Source organism: Bacillus rossius, chromosome 18 (assembly GCF_032445375.1).
Source record: "Bacillus rossius redtenbacheri isolate Brsri chromosome 18, Brsri_v3, whole genome shotgun sequence".
Lineage (NCBI taxonomy): Eukaryota > Metazoa > Arthropoda > Insecta > Phasmatodea > Bacillidae > Bacillus > Bacillus rossius.
The window spans coordinates 11962716-11986488 of NC_086345.1; the positions used below are offsets into that span (position 1 = coordinate 11962716).

The window sequence follows — 23773 nt, forward strand, 5'->3', positions numbered from 1 at the left end:
TACTAAAATCTGTTTGAACGTATTATATCTCGTAGGAGAGTTGCCAAAATCTATCTGAATCATTTTTTAATGCGACCAGCCATAGCTGTAAGGGGTTGAAAAACAAGGGTTGGAGTACACAAAATATCATAACTCCCTTCATTGGCACAACATCGAACTATACAAATTGTTGTTTGATCTTATAAATTTTATATAATATTTAGGTCTAAAACATTTTTCGATTAGACGAACCACTGCAGCAAGGTGTTGGAAAAAAAGAGGGGTAAATTTTAAAAATACTCCCTTCGTAAGAACACTATCAAATCCGTTCTAATTGTTGTAAAATTATCATCTTAATCCAAGACTTTTGTTTGAAACAATTTTTGATATAAGAGCCATTGTTGCAAGGGGTTGAAAAAATAGTCTTTAGTTAAAAAAAATCATATATTACGTAACGTGTACTCTATAAATCTGGGTTTGTTTTATTGTGAAAACTTACTTATTATATACAACTTTCTTATGAGATAAATTTTTATACGACCAACCTTCCTGCAAGGGGTGGAATAAACAAGGGTTGGAGAACAAAAATATCATAACTCTCTTCGTAGGCGCACCATCAGATTCGTTCCGATTGTTTGTAAATCATATAATTTTTATCTAAATCTTTTGTCTGAAACAATTTTTGATTAGACGAACCATTGCTGCAATAAATTGAAAAATGAGGGGTAGAATTTAAAAAAAAAAAAAAAAAATCCTTTAGGAACAGCCTACAGGCGTAGGTAGATTTCGAAGTACCTATTGTTCTTCTGAAAATGTTTTTTGAAACTTCTAAAAAATACCGGAACATTTTAGAAACTTAATGTACTTTACAACCTATATGTTTATCAATATTCAGAAAAGATCTATTTAACATTTTATCATATTCTACGCAGCGAAAATATTTTGAATGTTTTTAACTTAATGCATCCAACATTGAATGTCTTAACGAATTTCATGTTATGCTTACTTAGGTAATTATGCAATTATTTTTGTCATCTTAATACTATTTTTCATCTCTTACTCTAATACATTATCGTATAATTTTTTTTAGACAAATTTTAAGGTAATATTAAGATGTTAATAACTTTAATAAATTTTGACGAATTTGATACGAAATAAGTTATATATATATATATATATATATATATATATATATATACAATTTAAACCCCCGTTTTTCGGTAATAGTTCGTTTCATCAAAAATTATTTGAGCCAAAAGATTCAGAAAAAAGTTTAGGAGCTAAACAATAAATTATAATGGATTTATTTCCACCCCTTGCAGTAATTATTTGTGATGTATAATTTTATTTTAGGCAAAAGTTTTCAGCAATGTTTAAAAGGTTAAACAAAAATGAACATTACTTTTATAGAGTACATAGTAAGGAAGTTTTATTTATTTTCTTACTTCAACACCAGGTTTTTTCAACGCTTTGTAGTATTTTAACATGATGGGCAGTATTTTACATGTTTCCTTGTCGAAAACCATGTCCAAATCAGATGTTTAGTATTTTTTTTCTCGCTTATATAGGTGTCGTTATATCATGTAATTTGAAATTTTGATCTGCTAATAAAAATGATTCGATTCTCTGCGAATTCCAGCGGCGCGTGCGGAAACTACGTGTGACTTCGCGTCAATAAATACAATAATTGAAAACACGCAAATTTTCACGTATTTATCACGCTCGAAATTATTTTTTTTAAAGGATACTACGTTAAAATTTTGTGTCCCGAGTTTCGTATTACAAGTGTTGTATTTGCAACGTGAGAACACGTTACCGGAGGTTAAGTTGTTTACACGTGTCTGGCGAGTAAATGAAAGACTCGCTCGTTGTTTTTTTTTTTTTTTTTGACGTGACAACGTCTAATAAATCGATGAACGCCGGTTGCACTCACGGAAAATTGTCCCGTTACGCTCATTGTACGCTTGCGCCGCATCTATCTCTCTTCCACTCGATTGGAACAACCATCGATTTGACTCTTTCGAGGCACAACTTTGAAACACTTCCATTCGTTTCCTACTTTTCCTATCATCGTCCTATAATTAACAGAACAACACAGATTGGAAGAAGTTAAATAGCAAACATGTATCAAAGTTATAGTTAAAATAATCTGTTCGTTAAAGTAATAAACATTTTGAATTAATGAGTGCAAATAAAAGTAAATTTATAAATTAAATTGTAGATTTCATTTCACTCCTTCTTTGTATCCATACGAAATAGTGATAATTAAATAAAAATGATTAAATTTTATTCATAAAAGTATGCAATCATTTCATCAATGTTTTGTTATGACGTTGTCACGTTAAAATATCGTCCGTAAACCGACTTTACAGATAATCAATTTTTTCGTTTTTTTTTTTTTGTGAAATTTCTCTTTTAACACGGGTTGTGGCGAGGCGGACACGTAATTTTTTTTTTTTTTCGCCGAACTAAATCCACGGTGTTGAGTTCAGGAGGGTTCAGTAAGTGGTTGGTTGAGCTAACACGCCGATTACAATATTCCCCATCAGCGCGGCGCGAGTGTGCCGCGAGACAAGACAAGACATGGCCACGGGCCGACAACAAGTTACCGGAGCGGAAGTGAAGCGCTGCTCGCCGGAAACTCGACACGAAGCTATGTCGCCGGCGCACAAGCTCCGCCTACCAGGGGCAGAGCGGAGCGGCCGATATCTGCGGGAAGGGTTGTGGAGGGGGGGAGGTACATAGGGTCTCTACATTCGCAAAAAAAAAAGGGAAAAAAAAGACTACCTGCAAGAACCCGGCGTGGTCCGGGCCGAACACACGGTGATATATTGCGGGGAGCCTATAAGATGTACATCAAGTTTCTGTCCCTGCCCGAACACGCCCGAATATTCACCTTCGGAACAACCTCGGGATTTGTTTTATTTTTGCGCAGGAAACATGAATTCAAATATTATATTGTGGTCGGTTAGGTTAGCTACATTAAAACACTTTAAAACACCATGGACGGTTAGTTAGGTTAGTATAGCTACATTAAAATAAACAGAGAAATATAAATATATATATAAATAAACCCGAGGTTGGCCGAAGGTGAATATTCGGGCGTGTTCGGGCAGGGACAGAACTTGATGTACATCTTAGGCTTCCCATATATTTCCCGCGAGTTAAAGTGACAAGTGTGTGGTGGACATAAGGAAATGACACACTTATTGCTGTTTGCATTTAGTTTATGGCCTGTGATTTTTCTTTTTACCCATGGCGATCGGTTTTAACGGTGTATAAGTTGATGCGCTGCAGCCCATCTAGCGGTGAATTACAACAACAAAAATGTATAGCATAAAAACCTTCTCCATGAAAAAAAAAAACTCTGCTATTTGCTAACTTTCATGGCGATCGGTCAAATGGCGTCGAAGTTTAACAACGCCATACATTCATACCAAAATCCTATTATATGTATATATATATGTATATATATATATATGTGTATATATATATATATATATATTCCTTTGGAAACCAGTTTCCAATAAATAGTTTGTAATAGTATATACGTAAAACGATTTTTTTAAGATAACACTGAGTATTTCTTACAAAAATTAGCGCGTAATTTTATATTTTAATTGATGTTAAATCAAAGCATTATTTTTTTTAAACCATGGGGAAAATAATCAAATATGGAATAATCTGACTTAATTTGATGTGGTTATGCTTAATAATGTTCGCAGCTAATACTGGAAAGCTATTCAGGGAACGGTTTACAAAAAAAATTTAACTATTGGAGTTACTGGGACAACACAAACCGGGTAATAATCCGAACCCAGTATTACTGCAAACACTATTTTGTAGCGATACTGTTGTTTTCATGTGAATGAACATGAATATTTCTTTACCATTTAGAAAAAAATATATACTGTAGAGTAACTAAGTCCTCTCTTCCATTTAGTATAAGGGGTAGCTGTAAGTAGACAGAAAATCAGTTTATAGTCAATTTCAGCTATTTTGATAAAAATATCCTAGGATAGTATTGGGGAAATGATCAGGTATGTAGAAATCTACCAATAAGTTTATAATTCAATATTTAAATTATGTTTTACAGTCTTTAAGTTAATTTAATTATTAGTTCAAAGCTTCATAGAATCTTCAATAATGGACAAAACTGTCTTACAGTTATTTTCACTATTGAAAAAAATTCACTCACATTCAATTACCCAAAATGGAATAATATTTCCAGGTAACATATCTTGCCGTTACATACCATAAATTGAGGTTTGTACAGTAATAAAACACAACCTCTTATGCCATATACAGCTGATGCGTTATTAGCATAAATTTGGCTAACAGAAATAGGCCCAGTAGTGTATTAATCTCCACCTACTTAAATTTTGAATTTTGGTAACCATAAAAATTGTAGCCTTCTTCTATTCAAACATGCTCCCGCCAGACGCACACGCAATCAGTCGGTTGTATTGATGCTCGAGGTTAACAATGTTAACATGTCCATTAGTCTTATTGAAGTAGCTTGGCTTCTGGGTTGTAGCCGTGTCCTAGGCGACATTTCAGTCGCCATCATCAGGGAGCAGTTACATACTGAGGTTCTTACAAGTTATCCTGTCTTTATACAGGGTGTAAATGAAATGGCGGAAAATATCGCGGATGCAGATAGCCAGAGCTACACCAAGAAGAATGGGTATAGGAACCACCCCTCTGTTGCCAATAGTATGGGCGCAAAACCACTGTGAATGTAGTGTTGAGGAAACGGTAAAGCGAAGATAAATTAACAACCACAACTAATGAAACGCTGACCTTCCGGATTCCATTAATATGCATGACAACACGTATGCAGGGAATAAAAGGTGACCATAATTCCATCGCATACGTAGGAAACATGGCGTCGCCTCTATTACTATGCACGTATTACTGTACCTGTACGCATGTTCTAAGCTATCGTTGTGAAACAATAACAGGAATGACATAAGGAACATAAAAGGTCCTCGTACTTGAACACGCTCAGACAAACCGTTTCTGAGATACAGGCACTCAAAGTCAGAGCATTATGACAATGCGGACAGGTAGGCAACACGCGCAGCCCGCATGTGCTATCATGCTGGCAAGACGCTACTAGGCGTGTTGCACACAACAGAGGCGACGCCATGTTTCCTACGTACGCGATGGAATTGTGGTCACCTTTTATTCCCTGCATACGTGTTGTCATGCATCTTAATTGAATCCGGAAGGTCAGCGTTTCATTAGTTGTGGTTGTTGATTTATCTTCGCTTTACCGTTTCCTCATCACATTCACAGTGGTTTTGCGCCCATACTATTGGAAATAGAGGGGTGGTTCCTATACCCATTCTTCTTGGTGTAGCTCTAGCTATCTGCATCCGCGAGATTTTACGCCATTTCATTTACACCCTGTATACTCTCGCCTGAGGGGAAGGTGCTTCCTGATTGGCTGCAGCTGTGGGATCGATCAGAGCCTTCCTTTCTTCTGGTTGGCTGGGCTGCGAACATTATTAATCATTGGTCTTATTTTAACGATACTTTTCGTCCGACAGTTCGAAAAATTTGTCTTGACTGCTTGAAAAATGTTACATTTGTCATCAACGAAGAAGGCCTTAATATTTGGCTTGATGTAGACTTTTGGACATACGCCATTGCCGTGCCATTTTTTTTGTGCTGTCATCATTGGTGGGGTTTTTTCGTTCTGTTAGTCCATTTTTCTTTGTTTTTCTTTGTTTGTTGACCATATTCCTGTTATGGAATATTATGAGGTGTTTATATCCTGTTGGCAACAGCAATTTTTTTGCTTAATTTGTGTTTTTGTCTTTTGGGTATTTTTTTTTTTTTTTTTAGTTTTCTTCTACAGAAAAAAGTGCTTAGCAATGGCGTATGTCCAGTAGCCTTCATCAAGTCATGCACTCCCATCGCACAAATCTTTCAAAGATAATCTTAATATTCGGCTCGTGTCGCTCGAGAGTCTGTCAACCAATGAACTAGGTCCCTCCTTGCAGACACACCAAGCTTTGGTTATATCAGGACAAGAATTGCTTCCAGACGCTCACGTCTTTGGGAACGGGGCCTATGGCGATCTTCTGTCTGCAGCCATTTCCCGACGGCTTCAACAGGCCCTACAGAGCCTCGAGTGTCACCTTGTTAGAGAGGGGGGTGATGGCCTACAGATCACGAGAGGTCGGTTATGGCAATGCGTTCAGCCACATGCGTCATCGCAAGCGAGGCTGAACGCCAGCTTCGTCAGGGGTGCCCACAAGGGGAGGGGGGGGGGGGGTAACGACGCAGACTGCGTCATTAAAATTTCAGGGGGGGGGGGTGGTGGTTAAAAGACGAGAAAAATGTATATATTATTTACATAATTATAGCTTATAATGTGAAAATACGTTTCTGGTGCTTTGATAATTGAAAGGGATCTTGTAAATCAAATTGGCAACCCCGCACTTTCCTCAACAAAAGCAGTTTGGCATCTGTCGGTTCAGGATGGAAATATTACCTGATATGAACAAAATTATTTATAGAAAATCAGTTTTAATTATTGCAAAATGTGATAAAATATAATACTAAAAAAGTTTAATATTATAAAATAATTGAGTAAATCATTGAGAAAATGGCATAAAAAATTTCATGGGGGGGGGGGCGCATCATAAGTTGGCGGGGGGAGTCATAGTGTTTGGGGGGGGGGGGGGGCACCTCTGGCTTCGTCGAGGGAAAACCACGGAAGCCCACACTTCACTGATCCTGAGTCAGACTCCTGGGAAAAATAATTCCGAGAGTTCTCGCGTCTCCGTATTACCTACCGACGTGAAACTTCTTTGGGCGCGCGATGGGAGTAATATTTCAAGGCGCAATTTCGATTCAACGTTTTTTTCGTGAAGAATTGTATATATTGTTACGATCGCGGGGTTCGTAAAAGGATAGCCCAATTAAAGATTTTTTATCACTACACAATTTTATTGATGGCCAACTACTTATGTCACTTACAAATAATTTTTCTAAAATGGCAAATAATCAATTGCACTTAAAAATGTTGCTCCCCCAGTCACTCAGTTTCCACACACCGCACACCTCGCTGGGCCGCAACTCTGGCGCAACTCTCGCCGCAGCACCCCTCGTGGGTCTCCGTCGCGGGACTCCGTAGCCGCCGTCGCACTTCCCCTTCGCCGAGATCCCACTCGACGCCTCGCTCGGAACTTCGCTCAGAACTCCGCCGCGCCCGCGACACTATCGCCCGGAACTGAACTCTCCGCCCTGGAACCTTAGTCCAGGGACTTCGCCGCTCTATCGGCCGGAAACTCAGCCGCGGGAAAGCTCCCGACTCCACTGAACTCACTCACTCCCTGCCCTGGAACCTTCGTCCAAGGACTTCGCCACTCTGCCGCACCCGCGGCACTATCGCCCGGAACTGAACTCTCCGCCCTGGAACCTTAGTCCAGGGACTTCGCCGCTCTATCGGCCGGAAACTCAGCCGCGGGAAAGCTCCCGACTCCACTGAACTCACTCACTCCCTGCCCTGGAACCTTCGTCCAAGGACTTCGCCACTCTGCCGCACCCGCGGCACTATCGCCCCGGAAACTCCGCCGCGGGAGAACTCCCGACTGAACTCCCTCTCTGTCTGACTGCGGCCGGCGTCCGCGGCTTATACAGGCTGTCCGAAAAGATTTCCTTGATTAAAAAAATTAATAACATCGGATAGAAGTAAGATAAAAACATGAAACTGGTCAAAAAATGTTGTGAAACTATCCAAGTTTTTTTCAAACATCAGTACACTTCCACAGGAGCACCTTTGGTAGCACGTAGCACATCTAGTCGATATTTAATTTCCGTCCACGCATTAGCCAACATCATTGGAGGCATCGATGCAATGACTCTGGTTATCCGTTGCCGAAGGGTTGCAATATCTGGTACGTGTGTTCAGTAGACCTCGTCCTTGACATAACCCCATAAAAAGAAGTCTAATGGGGTTATGTCAGGAGCGCGTGGAGGCCAAACCGTTGGTCCATCACGACCGATCCATCGTCCAGGAAAGGTCATATCAAGATAGGCACGGAACTCCAAACCCCAATGAGGTGGTGCACCGTCTTGTTGAAACATGACATCGGAGTGATACTCAAGCAGCTGAGGAACAGCATAAATTTGTAACATGTCCAATTACACTGGAGATGTGGTGGTTGCCTCAGCGAAGAATAATGACCCGATAATTCTGTCATGCAATAGCGCGCACCAAACATTCACTTTTGGACTTCCTCTGGTACACTCCATCACCTCGCCAGGGGGCTGTGAACCCCAAATGCGCACGTTATGGCGATTCACTACTCCACTGACAAAAAAAGGTCGCCTCGTCAGAAAAGGCAATTCGTTGGAGATAGCCATTATCGTCCTCCATACGTGATAACATTTCGACCGCAAATTCATATCGACGTGTACTGACTTTTATTTGGGCAACAGAGCCTGAAAAATTTACACTTTGTATGCACGAAACATTAAACGTTTGTGTAAGATATCGTGGAGAAAGCTTTTTGGCATCTGTAATTCACGTGAGGCCCTTCGCACAGATTTCTTCGGACTTCGCAGAAATGACTGTCTCACAGCTTCCACCCTTTCAGCTGAGATTGATGGTCGACTAGACTTCGGAAGGTCAGCAACCGATCCTGTGGTCTTGAACTTCTCATACCTAGTCTTAATGCTCTTGACATCAGGGGGAATGTTTCCATATGTGGCCTGGAAGTTTCTCTGCACTGTTATTGGTGATCGTGTCACGTGGTACCACAGGACACACTGCGCTTTCTCCTGATAGGTAATCATGTCCGGCTTCCTCGAACTTTATCAACGTAGCTGCTACTGCAACGAATTCCAGCGGCAGGTGCGGAAACTACGTGTAATTCGTGTCACAAAATTAGGTTTAAAAAAAATTGGCTTATATAATCATCCCTCGGCATTATTTTAAAGAATGCTACGTTATGTTTCGTGTTATAAGAGTATTTGCAACACTATAACATATGAATTTTGCTCGTTACCGAGGTTAGAGATGTTTCGCGTATTTGGCTAGTACTGAAAGATTGGCTCTTTTTTTCTCTTTTTTCGACTCCGAAGTTTCATGAGCGAGCAGTGAACTTAGGACGTGTTTGGGAACTGATCGGGATTCAATGAATCGTAGGCTGCGCCTAAAACAAAACCCGAGTCGCCACTGGCAATTTTTTTTTTTTTTCCGGAGTTGTGCCTCCTTTTAAGGGCGTGTTTTCGCTTTCCATGGATGTTTTTTTAGATGAACCTTTGGAATGCGGACAGCCTTCGGGACAGGCTTACGGGTGGATTTTGAACACTTGTTTTGTAACATAAGACACCGTAAAGAACGCAGTTCGTGGAGAGATACAACGCAAGCTTAACTCGTATTGATGACGTTGTTACAGTATATACAGTAAAATTTTAAATATGAACCCTCATTTCAAATGGTATTTATAGTACCGATACTACGTTATGTTAGTTATATTCCACGCGTGTGTCATATCTTGGTGTGGAGCGCATATAATGTTGGAAAGATCATCCAAAAATGAATTTATTTAGTTACTGGCATTTTTTTGATAATCACTCTGTACAACAAACAGAACATCTGAGAGGCAGAATAATTTCACAGTACATAGAAAGATACGCCATGTTGAATACTTAAAAGACGTTCTTGCAAAGGTGAGTTTCTTCGTATTTCGTAGTATTGGTGATATTTAGATGCCCAAAATATACTTTCGTGAGGTTATAATTTCAAACGTGTTGCTGATTCTTCCAAAAAAAAATAAAAAATAACGAGCAAATTCATGTGTTCTGATGTAAATAAAATTATACTACGAAACTCGGAAAATAAATTTTAAAATAATGCCTAGCTAATAAATATACACAAATTGTGTTTTAAAATAAATTTCTGGACGCAAATCACACGCATATTCTGCACCCGCCGCTATAACGTCTACGTAGGCTATATCATTCCATTTGAAGACCGAAATTTTAAACCATATAATGAAACAGCTACGATAAAATAAAACAAAAATTGAAAAAGTACTAAATTTTGGCTTTGTACCTGACTTTCGACAAGAAATTTTATTAAAATACTGCCCATTTTTGTTGAAAAGACATTAAACAAGTTAATTCAATTAAGTTTCCCCTTTGGCTTTGTGAACTTTTGTTCGCGCCATCCGCCACATGTGTCAACACCGTGATTACACATTTCCGTTTCGTGCGACTTCCGTTCCATTCACGATATCACTCTTACCAAATGCTGTATACTAAGAGGTAATATGTTACATCAAAAGTTTGTTGACTTACGTCAAATACTATAGATAGGGACTGGAAAAATTCGCGGATTCAATGCCCTCCAGGATAGACTCCACGATCCTGTGCATACTCGGGCAAACTTCACCTGTTCATTGGCTACTGACTTGTGAGGCGTCTCAATTGGGGGACTCGTGATTCGATATTGCTTTGACTGAGGGTCTATAATTGGCCCACAGTCCTCCATATTAACAGTGAACCAATAGCAGAAGTTGCATAAAAGTATGATTATTTGCATTTTAGCATATCTAGAAATGAATCCGCGAATTTTTCCGGTCTCTAACTATAGAACACAATACCAGACACTCGGCCTGTTTAGCATGTAGAAACATGGAAATAATGGACACAGGCGCTTCCTTGCAAGAGTTTTTAAGATTTTTTTTAGGCTAGTGAAGAGAAATTCCGTAATTACTAATTACTAGGAGAAATATTATTGTCATAAGCGTGTTATGTAATTGTAACAAAAAAATTTCCTTTTAATTTTTTTTTTAACCAAACTATTTATAACCTCTTTGACATAATGCCTAATGTAAACGGGAAGCTTTCATTTCACAGGCGAGAGAGCCACACCCAAAGTTGCCCGAAGTTCATGATAGCTTTTTGTTTCGTTCTATCTCATTGTATAAACCGGTGTGGCATTAAATTTTGCGGTCTATTAGGAAAGGTTAGCTACATTATAAATACTTTAAAACATTGTGGATGGTTGGTTATATTAGGTAAGTATAGCTACATTAAAAATACTGTAAAATCATTTTATGGTTGCTTAGCAAATAACTTTTTAATACGTAGCTATCCAGGGCTAGGAAACCGTTTACATGATTTGACAGTATCTTTAATGTAGCTATCCTAACCAAATAAACCGTCCACAATGTTTTAAAGTATTTATAATGTAGCTAACCTAGCCTTTTACAGTGAACAAAAAAAAAAAACGAAAATGCACGATCGGACGTTTGGCTCTCTCGTCTGTGAAAAGAAGGCTTCCCAATGTAAACAGTGATACATGATCAATAAACTAATTTTTTTTTTTCAAATCTTATATTAACTATTTAATGTTTATTTGCACAACAGGCGTTTCAATTCTTTGTTACTTTTGCAGGGAAAATTTAATTGAGTGAAATAGGTTTACAAGCATAAAATTGTGGGTCAGTTTTCGCATTATTTTGCAATCGGTAATTATCACAGCCGTAAATGGCCATTTTGTGCATCAGGATACACGCTGGGAGAACACACACTTTCGAAAATAGGCTAAATTATCACACATTAATATTCATTATGCAATTATTATTGATGTATTAACTAGACACATTGGAGTCGCAAACATAGTTTCAAATCCGTTTGCACAAATATACTATAATTGTTTCAACATCTACCGAGATTTATAACCATAACAAATCTCCAATCCTAAAAACGAAATAACTCTCGCTACGACCGCAAAACGCAGTGGTTTCCATGAAGTTAGGAGAAAGTCCGGTATTGGGTTCTATAGTATAGTATACTATGATTGGATCAACTAAATTAATAAAACGTATTTAATATGCAATCAATATTAAATATATTATGTAAATAATTTAGCTAATCTAAAAAAATATTTAAACTGTAAATATGTCCAACTACTAAAAGTATTGCAATGCCGTTTTACAGGAAGATAGAGTATATCAACAAGTAAAAAAAAAAAGAGCAATTTTTTTTATGCGTCTCTCTCCTCGATAATTACATGGTGTGCAACTTAAATAGCGAGATTTTCTTGCAACATAGCTGAGTTTGTTAGGAAGTCAAACTTATTACACCAGATTACAATAATGAAGGTCACACTGTCACCGTTGAAGTTCTCTTATGTCAATATACGGTTTCATGTTTGATGTAGCAATATACTCACTTATCAACATTGACGACACAAAATTCAGTGTTGCAACTTTAATTTACATAGTAATGAAATATATCAGCAAAGCAAGAAAATAAAATTCCAGCAATCAACATTAAAGTTTTCAGTGAAAAAAAAAAAAATGCTTTTCCAGCAACACTATCACTAATCATTAGTTGCCAGCTTTTTGACGTCATTTATTCATACCGTGGCTCACGTATTATCGCAGAACCACTCCGCCTGTTGTTTCGTAATCACAGAATGTGGTAAATTTCAGTAAAGCATGGTTAATATAGGGGCATATCCTTGATGAGGGGTGGGGGGGTGAGCGTGAAAGTTTTTTTTTTCTGAAACAAGGAGCAAGGACCTGTATTTCAATATTTGTAAATATTCCTCACAAACGTGTTCAAAATTTTGTATGGCAGCTTGGACCCTCCTTTCCCCACACTGAATAATACTTCTGAATTTTTACAAAAAGATTGTTTCGGAAACAGTTTTCCAAGAAATATTTTGTAATACTGTAAGAAAGATACTGTAAATTAGTGCAGCACATGACAATGGTTATTTTTGCTTGTATGAAATACGTTTTTCGAGATATTTATGAGTATTATTACAAAATTTGGCACATTATTTTATATTTTAATTGATAATTCATTAAAGCATATTTTTTTCAAACCAAGGAAATAATAAAATATTGAATAATTGGAATATATTTTGTTTTATTATGCTTAATAATGCGCTCAGTTAATACTGGGAAGCTACTCAGGGAAATGTTTACAAATAACTTTAACAAATGGTAAATACCCGTGTAAGAATCCGAACCCAGTATTACTGCAAGCACTATTGTTTGGTGGTACAGTTATTTTCATGTAATTATTCTCGTGAGTGCGTGTCAAACAACTTCCGGCGCAATTTTAGCACAGGAGTGCAACCCATTTTGAAAATTAAAAAAATTAATTGTTACCCTATCACCAGACTTTTGCACTCATAGAATGAAGACTCTTAGTTCAAAAAACGCCATTTTGTTCATTAAAACGGTCACAACCATACTGCTAGTTTTACATTTTGATGATCGGCTGTTTCTGGAAAGTAACGACGCGTTCTTCACCGATACATCCGACCAAGCGTTTTGTAATAATGTCACATGTTCGAATGCTGTCCCGACATGTTGATTTTGGACCACTTATTTCCATTTGTCTCCATTACAACAGCCGTTGCATTGTTGATGCTTTCTTCATCTTCATGGAAATGGGTACCGCAATTTCTACGCCTCATTTACTTTATTATATATATATATATATATATATATACCAGAAAAAAAATTCTGGATGAAAATAACCGTATCCGTATCTGTAACTTATTATACATTTTGTGCAAACCCGTTCAGTCGTTAAGGAGATGAGTGGAATCAAACACGCACAAACTTTCGCAATCATAATATTAGTAGGATTTTAGTATTAGCCTACGACACTGTAAATTTATTTTTGTAAATGGAACATAAATAGTAATGTTAGATTACAGATATCTGTAATTTTTTTTAATTTACATCAAAACAATTATCACTACAAAACAGTGTTCGCAGTAATATTGGGTTCAAATTCTTACCCGTGCATTTGTGCATTCCAGTACCTCCAATATTTAAAGTTATTTGTAAACCGTTCCTCGTATATCTTTCCAGTATTTACTGCACACAATAATAAACTAAATAAACCAAAATGAAGTCAAATTATGGGAAATTCGTTTTTTTCTCCATTGTTTGAGAAAATGATGCTTGAATAAAGAAAATTTAAAATATAAAATCATGCGCGAATTTTTGCAACAAACACTTAGTTTTACATGCACAACTAACCATAGTCGTGTGTTGTACAAATTTACAATTTCTTTGTTGTGATATTAAAATCTGTTTCTTGGCAACTGGTTGCCAATGGAATCTTTTCTAAAAGTACAGAAGAAAAAGATTAATTTTTTTTGTGCACTTCCACATCTTTCAAGATCGTTAAGGGACATTTAAATATTTTGCAAACTAGGGGAAATTTTGTTGGAGATATATTTTTAGTAAAAAGGAACCTTTTGTTTTGTGGGGGTGAGAGTTGATATTTTTAAATCTTTAGAGTTTTTGGGAGAGAGTTGATATTTTTAAATCTTTCGTGTTTTTGGGAAACCAAAGTCTGTGTATCTGGGTTTCCGTATATATGTGTGTGTGTGTTGGTGTGTATGTGTAAGAGAAAGAAAGGCGATGGTATAAAAAGCAAGGCGGCTTGCAGAAGCAATCCCATTCTTCCCAGTGGCGCCTCCGATCGTAAAAAACAAACCCTAACCGCGGCTCGCTGTAATTTATGTGACCGTAAACATTCGGGGAGTGCTACGGGTGGGGGGTGGGAGGGGGGCTTTGTTCGTCCCTGATCGTGTTAGCGATGCTTTTAAAAAATATATATATATATTAAAATTTTTTAAACAATATTATTGTCTGCCCTTGTTCGAACGTTTTCCGCCGCCTCCATTCTTTTTTCTTTCTCTCCGTACCGCGGTGTCTTGACCAGTCCGTGAAACATAGTTTGACAGCAGGCATTTTTTTTCGCGGGAAAAAATTTATATGTCTCAACGCTCGTTAGGTTTTTTTTTTTTTACCCCCCTTCGTAATTGGTGGCCGAACTGCAAGGAAAAGCCATTGCCTTATTTGGCCGGGCATTTCGGGATGTGTTCGCTTCCACGCCGGAATTCGACGGCGTTTGTGTGTGTCCGAGAGACATGCAACCAACAGCGAATCTCAGACAATGGCTTAAGAGGCCACTTTAGTGTTTCAGGAGCACTACGCAATCCGCGTTAACCTCATAATATTCAATGCTATTTTCATTCTGCTTATAACTTATTAACTAATATAGATTTCGAAATGATGCTTGCTTGATATGTAAGACAACGATGCTCTTATCAAAGCCCCTTTCTTCAAAAATGTGCATAAATTATGGTTCAAACCTTGACAATACACTTATGCATATTAGTAAAGATTAGTATAAAACCATAATTTATGCACGTTTTTGAAGAAAGGGGCTTTGATAAGAGCATCGTTGTCTTACATATCAAGCAAGCATCATTTCGAAATCTATATCAGTTAATAAGTTATAAGCAAAATGAAAATAGCATTGAATGTTATGAGGTTAACGCGGGTTGCGTAGTGCCCCTGAAACACTGGAGTGGCCTCTTAAGACCCCGTCTACCCGGGCACACACACGGTGCGCAGAGCTTCGGGAGAAACAAAGCGATTACAAAACTACTCAATACATCCGAGTGGGGTCTGCTCACGAAAAGCATTTAAGAGTTCGCTGAGTGCCGATAAGTACTTTTGATTTCGGATTAAGTTTATAAAATGGATTTGTGGAAGAGTTAAAAATGGCTAAAACGCGTGTTTTCAGAGTAATTTTTAGGCCTAAAACAACCGGTACAGATTCTTGAAAGCACTTAAGGGACTTGCGTTACACCTTTATCTTCATTTCTCCGCCGTGTAGTGTCACAGTAACCGCTCATGTGCACGACGAGAAGACTGCGCGCCAGTCCAGAGGAGACACCGCGCTAGAAGCACCAGCGAGCGTCGCGCTTATCATCCCGCTTCACTGACATACATACACACCCCTGACGAAGCCTCCTTTAAGACACCGCAAGTCTCTAAATCTTTTCGCGAAAAAAAAAAAAGAAAATATGCTACTAAGACACTCGAATAATTCACGTTTGTGCATCTTCACAATTTAATTTTTTACTTTTTTTGTAATCGTTAAAGGCAGGGTTCGTTAAGTACGGTATATTATGGAGATGATAATTTATGGGTTGGGTGTGTGCAATCATTGTCACGTTCTTTATACGAATAGCAAAACGTTTTTAATTTTAATTAAAAAATTTTACTGTGTTTCCTCGTTGATATATTAACTTTTTTTTTTAACCATGCTCACTCACTTCATGACGGAATTTTTACGACTATTCCTAGAAAGTTCCTTTCAAAAAAAACATTTTAAAAAAATTGGGCAGTCTTTCAGTATTCGCCAGTGATGTGTAAACATTTAACATCGGTATCGAGCAAATTCATTGGCTCTCATGTTGTTCGTGTTGCAAATAAACATTTCGACAGTAACTAATATTTAAATAGCTGTTTATCTTTTTAAAATAATCAAACAGTTGATTCTCTAAAGTTTCTTCACCCGTTAGAAGTTATACTTCAAGAGCATTACTAAAATATATACGTAAAAAAATTTAAACACATAATATAACACTAAGTGTATATTTGTATATTTGTTTTTTGCTTGTAAACGACTGAAATCAATCTGTTAACAATTACTACAGACAAACCTTAACTTAGTTGAGGTTATTCAATATTATTATATTGTAATGTAATTTAAAAAAAAATGAAATATTTCCATTGATGAGATTCGAACCACTTCTCTCGAGGCTAACAAGCGAGCTCGTTCACGTTTTGCAATGATAATAAATATGCTTATAATAAAAGCAATGCCAGTTTTCTAAGGTATTTTAAAACTCCAGATATATTTTGACTGTGAATGTTTAATTTACCAAATATACTCCATAATGGTATCACACCGCAACGTTTGGTATGTACACTAATGTTTACGAAAGTGACTATATACGGGTTTACGTTGCTACCCGTGGGTCCGCCATCTTTGTTGCACATTTCAGTTCGTTTACTTCCAATGCATTTTCACAAAATCGCTCCTACCAAATGCCGTATACCGAAAACTAAGCGGTAACATGAAGGTTTGCATTCTAGCTAGCTGGCCAAATGTATCCACAAACTTGCCATGCCTCTTACTATGACTAAAATAATGTTTAATAAAAATAAATTTATGTAATTGTAATATTTTAATTACTTTCCTAATATATAAATTATAAATAAGTTTGTAATGGCCCATCCATTTCTGTAATATTAAGTTCTCAACATAGAACAAAAATGAACCAGTTGCCGAGAAAGAAAAAGCTACATTATATAATGCTCGCCCCACCTTCGGATTGGGTTGCGATTAAGCAACTGATAACAGTATATATCTTCTGTAAATTATGGTTAGTGGAAGTTTTTTGACGTGACAACGTCTAATAACTCGATGAACGCCGGCTGCACGCACGAAAAAAGATGACTCATTGTCCCGTTACGCACATTGCCCCGTTACGCTTTGTCCCGTTACGCTCATTGTATGCTTGCGCCGCATCTATCTCTCTTCCACTCGATTGGAACAACCATCGATTTGACTTTTTCGAGGCACATTAAACTTGAAACACTCCCATCCGTTTCCTTCTTAAATAGCAAACATGTATAAAAGTTATAGTTAAAATAATCTGTTCGTTAAAGTAATAAACATATTTGAATTAATGAGTGCAAATAAAAGTAAATTTTTCAATTAAATTGTAGATTTCATTTCACTCCTTCTTTGTATCCATACAAAATAGTTATAATTCAAAAAAAATTATTCCATTTTGTTCATAAAAGTATGCAATCATTTCATCAATGTTTTGTTATGACGTCACGTTAAACTATCGTCCGTAAACCGACTTTATTTGACTAGATATCCTCTGGAAAAACGTGGCCGTTCTCTAACACAACAGCTCTGCCTAACTGACATCGTCACGTGCCGTCATTGTGTTCGACACTCCGAACCTTATACAGAGTGTCCCAGAATTAAACTTCAAGCTGAGAACAGTTGACGATAGCCTTTTTTTTCCCTTCAAAAGTGGTAAAATCCCTGCTCTGCAGAAAATTATTAGTTGATGTGACAACAGATTTTTGCTACGCAATTCTTTATAAATCAACTGTTTGAAAAAAAAAATTAAAAATTAAAATAAAACACGAAAATATTTTTTTTGGAGGGGGAGGGGAAGCTATCAAGGCTTATGCGGCAAACATTTTTGACCGGGTAGCTTTTACTATTCATACTTTTACTTAGCAAGTTATAAAGAAAAGTAGGCTCATTCAAGCAAGTAACTTGATAAGTAGATTTATATAACTAAAGGGAATTTTACTGCGCAGATTCGTTTAAACTCAAGCTGGACTCAACATGGATAGATTTAATCAGTTTGCAGTGCTCTTTGGTTGATAACAAGGCCACGTCCAAAGGACAAAGTAAAAGCGATTGGAGCAACCAAATACTGTATAAAGATTAATACCGGACAGCTGTATATTAACTACACAGACGATAATGTGAAAAATAGCTCACTGGCAAGAGGTGACTACGAAAATATTTTATAGATAAATTGTTAAATATTATGTTATCTGGTGTCAAACATGATAAACTTTTTTTAAGAAATTTCAAGCAATGGAGGTTAATTTTCTCGTATAATTTTTCTGTGTACCTATAATGATTACAACAAGTTTTTTTTCCTAAGAAAAAATAAAGTTATTTCTGTTGCCATAATGCCAGTACCACATGCGTGAAACCAATTCATAGTTCATTCCATGGAGGTAAGTCTAATACCTCCATGGTTCATATTGGGCATGCCGTCTACCATATATCTAACTGACGTGAAAACAAGATCGGGATTTCACGTCAAAAATTTTTGAGCTGTCCTGTGCTATCTGTGGTGTATTTGGGGTAACTACTTCCCCTTTTTTTTTATAAGTGATTCAGGTCCATTCAGAGTGTGACAAGAACTCGGTATCCAAGCATCAACGTGAATCAGATGTTTATATGCTTCAAGCCTTGTTTTCTAACGTGAATCAGATGTATATATGCTTCAAGCCTTGTTTTCTGCACATAGTATCCGCCTAATATTATTCTCTACCAAAATAAAAAATAACTTGCAAAGCATCTGTCCGAATCATGCCCTACCCGAAGAGAATTTGTGTACAGCTTGTGTTGTCTAAACTGGCACCAAAAAAAATTATGCTAATTTTTCAGGTCTTTAGGCATAGCCAGTAATATTCACTTGAGAAAAAAATTATGGGATATGAAGATTTTACATCGCTTGATATCAATGAAGTATTTAGGGGGGCTGTAAAAGTTTGTAAGGTGCTTAATGTTTCTTCCTAAATTATTTATTTATTAACTGCAATAAAAATTATTGTTCGGCTCCAAATTCAAAGTGGTATAAAAGCCTTAGGAAGCACTTTAGACGTTAATATGTTTTAAACTAAATTTTTTCGTGATGGTTAGGGATGGGAATAATTCGCGATTTCATTGGACTCAAGGGCAGACTCCAATATCCTCTAATACTCGGGAAAATGTCACCTGTTTTATGGCTGCTGGCTTGTGAGACGTCTCGACAGGGTTGTCCGTAATTCGACACATTCTTGGTTAAGTGTTTTCCTATTGGCTCACATTACATCAGATAAAATGTCTTATCGCGGAAGCGAGGCAAAGGTAAACATAATTGCACTGTAGCAATATATATATATTTGTTTGTGACAAAATAAAAAAGTTGAATTGATAAAATTTTGATGGATCAACAAAATATTTCCTAGCAAAAAAAATACGTATTTGTTTACGGCAAAATTAGTATATTGTGTTGAGGCAGTGGAAGAATAAATCCGCGGGTTTTTTCCGGTCTCTAGTGATCAGCCCACAGCTGAAGTTTGTCAAGTTTGTCAGTTTGTCAGTTGAAACAAGTGACAAAATAAAAGATTGAACTGACAAAATAAAAAGGTTGATCTGGCATAATTTTGATGGATAAAAAATATTTCCTAGCAAAAAATACGTGTTTGTTTACGGCGAAATGAGTATATTGTGTTGAGGCAGTGGAAGAATAAATCCGCGGGTTTTTTCCGGTCTCTAGTGATCAGCCCACAGCTGAAGTTTGTTATGTTTGTTAGTTGAAACACGTGACAAAATATAAAGTTGAATTGACAAAATTTTGATGGATCAATAAAATATTTCCTAGTTAAAAAGTACGTGTTTGTTTACGACGAAATGGGTATATTTTGTTGAGGCAGTGGACAAATAAAACCGCGGTTTTTTTCCGGTCTCTAGTGATGAACCCAAAGCTGAAGTTTGTCAGATTTGTTAGTAGAAACACGTGACAGCAAAAAAAAAGTTGAATTTACCAAATTTTGATGGATCAATAAAATATTTCCTAGTTAAAAAGTACGTGTTTGTTTACGACGAAATGAGTATATTTTGTTGAGGCAGTGGACAAATAAAACCGTGGTTTTTTTCCGGTCTCTAGTGATGAACCCAAAGCTCAAGTTTGTCAGGTTTGTCCGTTAAAACACGTAACAAAACAAAAAAGTTGAACTGACAAAATTTTGACGGATATTTCCTAGCAAAGAAAAAATTCGTGTTTGTTTACGGCTAAATGAGTTTATGTTGTTGAGGCAGTGGACAAATAAATACGCGGTTTGTTTTCTTCCGGTCTCTAGTGATGAGCCCACAGATGAAGTTTGTCATTCGAAACATCGACACGTTCTGTGCGTGCCGAAAATTTTTTAGTCCAGCCTGGAAGCGTAAACAGTCACGCCACTTGATAATAACGACTCTATGGTCGGCTGTTGGCGCGAGACCTGCTTGTCGAGATAGAGACGGACGAAGGAGAAGGATGGCATAGTGCTCACCTTGTTGCCTGGTCTCGTCGCGGGGCCGTTTGTTGACACTGCGTGCGCATGCGCAAACACTCGGCTCTCCGTTCTCCGGAGATGGCGGAGGAGAGATACAAAAAAAAAAAAGAAAACCGAAAAGAAGTGGGGCGAAAATATGGCACGTGGTTCCGGGCACCACGGCGCTTGTATAATTCCAGCGACAGTTTATAGGCTCCGAGAACAGATACGGGGGAAACACGACAACGTAAACTAAACACAGGATGTGTTCAAATGGATGAATGAGATATTATTGTAACTTTGTACAAAACGTGGCTGTGGTTCCTTTTTGCACACATGAAATACTGAGTTATTTCTTACGAAGTTTGGCGCATAATTTTTTTTTTCAAGTCTTGGAAAAGATATTGGAATGTTTAATAATTGCAGTTCATTTAAAGTAGTGTACAAATGTATTTTCTGGCACTGGTTTTCCGATGCCGGGATTTGGTCTGTGGATCCCGACGTCACGGCGGCCATTTTGGATCCACCATCTTTAAATCGAGCGCCCCGCGCACTAATGCTGCACTTTTTCGTTCGGGCCGTCATCTTGGTTTATAGAACATTGCAATTTTCTTTGTGGTCGCCATTTTTAATTCTAGTAACATGTCCGCAATTTTGGATTTGATTTCAAAGCCATTTTTTTTGTATTCTGATATCATGTCCGACATTTTGTTTTTGTCTGCTGGAGGCCGCCATCTTGGATACCAATGTCTTTGTTTCTGCTGTTTACTCCTCGCTCTGTCTCATCACATAAAGTTGACGTTCCATTACCTACCAGAGTTATTATGGCCCTTATCGACATATTAAATTAATTTTTTTTTATATGAAATACATTGGAAGTTCATTGATTCGAACCATCGAAGCTCTGGCCTCTAGGTTGGAAAACGTATGCCTTTAACCGCATGACAATCGATACATTTACCAGACTCGGAATTAAATGAGGTATATAAAAATAACACACATATTCGTACTTGTAATTTTTTTTAATTTAAAGGAATAATAGCATCGTCTATTCGAGACCGAGCTGCCATATTTATTTTAAATATTTGCTACCAGGAGCGTTAGTTAACAAACATGGCCTCTGCTAGAGAGCGCTGTCGCCATCTTGTTTTCAGTAATCGATACAAGGAGCACTAGTGTCATGTAGTACACATGCCATTTGCTAGAGTGCGTTGCCATCATGTTAGTTTAATTGTTGTCCGCTAGAATGTAGTTTTTATTATTGCTGTGGTGTCCGCCATATTGAAATTTGGATGCCATCTTGTAAATACGTAATTATTTAGCCAGAAATTACGTTATCTTTTTTGTTTTGATCAAGTATTGAACCAGGCACTGTATCCGATCGAATTAAGCATTATATTCATGAGTGATTTTTTCAATGATTTTTGGGAATTTTTTTCAAATTTCTAACTTAAGAATTACAGATTTCAAGATGGTTGCCTAAATGGCCGACAAGATGGCGGATATCATGACAGTTGACTGTTAATAAATAATTGCTGCACTCTAGCAGACAAAATTTAAACTAATATGGTGACAGCGACCTCTATAAGACGAAAACAATATGTCGAATCCCAAATGGTGGCTTCCAACTACCGAAAGCAATTTGGCCGCCATGATTTCATACTGGCCGATTTAATATCTGCCTTAAAATTAGTGGTGGGAGGTCAGTCTGCTGGTGGTTTCCATAGAAGAAGAATCCCTCGCCATTTATAATCGAATGACCTCGCCTGGTTTGAACCGAGGACTCAATGACATGAGTACAGTTATTTTAATTGTATTAATAATTTTTGTATGATTCTTTAATGTTTAGATATTTATGTTAATAATTATATATTTTCAAGATGGCAGACAGATTTTAAAATGTCGCAATGATTTTTTATTAAATTTTTTCATTAATATTAATATTTTCCTTGAGTTTATACCTTAAAAAATACTGAATTTCAAGATGGTGGCCGTAACGAAAAGTGCAGCGGTGCCACCATACACATACAAAATGACGGCCTAACTATAAATTGCAAAGTTCGAGGATTGGGGTGCCCGATTCCAAGATGGCGACTGAGGTCAAAGGTCAAAGTCATCCAAGATTGCCGCCATGATGTCATCCAATGTAGAAACCATAACTAAAAGTGCAATTGTGATTTCATCATTCAAGATGGACGTCGTGACATCCTGGCGGTCGGTCATTGAACCCATTCTCAACCAGGGCCAGCTCCGGCCAACGTATACTACTGAGATCATACCCACATCGTTACTATTCTCAATTATTATCTCTTGTTCGATAAAAAAATGCTAATAATTTATCTCTATCTGTACCTAACACGCAATAAGTTTCACTTCTATTGCGCATGGACTCCACACAACATTTTTTTTTGACGTGACAACGTCTAATAAATCGACGAAAGCCGGCTGCACGCACGAAAAAGTGTCCCACTACGGATGTCCCACTACGGATGTGTCCTGTTTGCTCATTGTACGCATGCGTGGCATCTTTCTTCCACTCGATTGGAACAACCAGCGATTTGACTTTTCAATCATATTTTCGTCGTTTGAATTATTAATATTATGTAATTTAACGATCGTCCACCGATTTTCAGCACAATCGGTACTGTTATTTAAAAGTAATGTTGAATATTCAAATACGTTTTGAACCAACAATGGTGTTTTACAGTTACACATAATAATTCAAATTATACCCGGGATCTTTTGCACAATGTTTTAAAAAATATTGTAACACATTATAAATAAGTTTGGTGTATTTGGGATGCGTATTTGTTATAAAATCGTGTTATAAAAACGAAATAATATTATTCCCCTACCGTGAACAAAATTTTTATAAATATTATATTATAACATCTGAAATTAATATTTTTCAAGTGTGGTTTCGTGGCCGTGCGATTAGCATCGCTACCTTCCAATTCTAAGGTTGTCGGTTCGAATCCCGGCAGCTGCGAAATTTTTTTTTGTACTTGTAAAAAAAATACGTCGCACGCAACATTCAAAAGTAATAAATATATTTGAATTAATGAATGCAAATAAAAGTTAAT

General features: G+C 37.2%; 1 protein-coding gene across 3 annotated transcripts in view; it reads left to right on the top strand.

Moving 5' to 3' along the window:
* LOC134541322 (epidermal growth factor-like protein 7) overlaps window positions 1-23773 on the top strand; it is a 186803-nt gene that overhangs the window by 136966 nt on the left and 26064 nt on the right. The gene's annotated exons all lie outside the window — the stretch shown is intronic.